This window comes from Salvelinus sp. IW2-2015, linkage group LG24 (assembly GCF_002910315.2).
Source record: "Salvelinus sp. IW2-2015 linkage group LG24, ASM291031v2, whole genome shotgun sequence".
In the NCBI taxonomy this organism is placed as follows: Eukaryota; Metazoa; Chordata; class Actinopteri; order Salmoniformes; family Salmonidae; genus Salvelinus; species Salvelinus sp. IW2-2015.
Genome location: NC_036864.1, coordinates 5,316,105 through 5,318,839, shown reverse-complemented (window position 1 = coordinate 5,318,839; position 2,735 = coordinate 5,316,105).

The window sequence follows — 2,735 nt, the reverse complement described above, 5'->3', positions numbered from 1 at the left end:
CAACAACACTGGAATGAGCCCATGTTTCAGTGTGTGTGTGTGTGTGTTTTCCATCATCACCAAACCATGTTTAGATGCCGTCACAGGGGTGAAAATAGAGGTAAAGCCCCCCTCTAGTGGTGGTCCCAGGCTAGTGCAGTTCCATCCATCACATCCACCTGCCTGACTGTCAGCACACTTCCAAGTCTTCATGTATTATTCCAAGAAAAGAGTCTGTTTGTGTGTGTGTGTGCCTCTATCAGAGACTGCCCAAACCATATACACCCCCCCCCATACACACACACACACACACACATTATATTTTCAATGCACTGTGAAGTTGATTTACGGTACCGTCTCTGACTGTACCACGTATTGACCACCAGATGGTGACAAAGTCCATGTTTTGGAAGTCATGTCAAAGAAGACGCCACAGTAACTATTTGATTCTAGCACTACCGCCTGAAGAGTCAACCCCCCCTGTCCTGAGTCTGGTTCCTCTCAAACTAACTTCCTTCCAGGTAGTTTTTCCTGGTCACTGTGCTAGTGCTTGCTGACTCACTTTAGGTTACTGTAAGGCACTTTACAAATGTTTTTGGTTAAGTCGGTGTACCTGTCCTCAATTTGCACAGATATGATCAAAACTAGTTTTCAGATTTCTATTCTTCCGAAACTAACGCATTGGGAGGAAGATGGTCATCTCCGTTTCAGAGCGGGGAGAAATAGAACATGTTCATTGAAGAGTTCAGCCGTAATGCTCTCTGACAGCATCAGACAGAACGGCCGGGTATCACTGGAGTCAATCCAAAGTCGTGAGGCTCAATCAGAAAACACGCAGCCATCATCAGAGAGGTGACCTGATGATGAAGACTTGGTAACACGCTCAGGCGTTTCCATGGAGACAGAGCCCGAAGTAGTTGTTCCTACTCAGGTAATATGATGAAGTGTGTATTTATCAGTGGGCCTGTAGAGACAGACACTGCTACCAGAACAAACTCACCAGAGAGTCATTTAAAGGGGAAATCTGTGATTGCTACGTCATTTATTTAGTTTTGCGTTTAAATTCAGGACATRCAAATGTCCCATTGATTCTTGAAGAATATAACTCAAATACATCATGACCTTAGTTAGCTGAATTGTTTTACCCCATCAGAAACCAAAATATAAGTTTTACTCCTTTGCTAGTTAACAATGTTTTGTAGACAAACACTGTATAGCTTCAAAACATGGTTAAAACGTTTTTTTTTTTAATGTTGTTCTCATGGATGGTCAGTCCTTGCACCCATAGCTCTGTTTATTATTTTAAGAGTGGGTACATTTCTCCAGCCTCATCCCTAAGCTATTTACCGAATCCGTGGCGGGGGTCATTGATGTGTTATTTATTTTTGAACTGCAGATTGCCCCTTTAACGTCGCCTGATAAGATGTACAAAGTACTGAAAGTACTGAACCCACACCTGCGCAAGACTGCTGCAGCTARGCAGTGAAAATAATTGAATGAAGAAATGACGGGAAAGTTCACAGCAATTATTTCTGTGTGAAAGGGATGAGTGTATAAGTGCTGGAATAAAGAACGGATGCCTCTGTTCACGTTGTAACCAGTGTGAGACACTATAACCTCACGTGGAGACTGGCTGCTGCCCTCATAGTCACRCCCACTAGACACAGAACCAGCACACCATAACGCAGGTCTGCCCTTATAGTGAGTGATTCTCAACTTAATCAATCTAAACCCTATCTAACCATAACAATAGGCTGGCCTTGGATGTTTACATTCAGTTGTTAGGCAACCCTCTCCTGGTGATTTTAATTAATCTGAAGAAGAATTTGACCAAAAACATACATCATAATAGCATTATATAGGCATACTTTATCTTGCCCTCGGCTAGTCTTCTTAAAATGGGCTAAAATCCGTTTCCAAAGTGGGCACTGTTTAGGCCTATACTTTAAAATCATAACCCAACATTACCAAAATATATGTCACTCATCTCCACATGCTAAATACGGTCAAATTAAAATGGATTCAGATGATTTTCATTAAAGTCAATGAGAAAATAAAATACAACTTTTTGTTTGAAAGCAGAAAATCACCCGAGACAAGTGTAACTAACATGCGCAGTACCCAACGGGGCGCAATAACAAAACCAAGCGTTCAGTTGGATAATACGCCCCACTCGGGACGAAACCAGAAATGGCACTGCGTTTCCACCGCTTTAATCAAAAACGATGCCTTATTTTTATGATTCATTATCTACAATTTAMTGTGTGCGCTATTCGTAAGGGCTTTACGGTCGAACAAAATGTATTGGTACGTTTACCATACAGTGGAAAAAATATATCCAYATTTTGAGAAGTCGCGAGATATCGACACCAGCGACTCCACAAAGGGTCTCGTCAAACATGAAGGACGAAGTGAACTGCCCTCGCTGACTAACAAAAGTCCCTGTGAGCCTGCCAGCCACCATCCCCTTAMGCATTCCACGCAAGGGGGAAGAAATTTTGCCAATCCTGTAAAATAAATACCATAAAACGATGCCTACACTGTTCCATTACATCTCCAATTTGCAACTCGTCTCCACTAGCAAGCGCGCATTGATTGTTGGCGTTTGGTTTATAGTTATCTTTCAGCGGGTAGCAGTCTCCATTAGCAACTCCATATCCCATGGGCGTGCGAGGGCCGCGGGCTGTGACGCAAATGCCACTTGTGAATTGCAAATTTGACATATCTAATTCAGTGTGGCTGGATGACTATTCAAC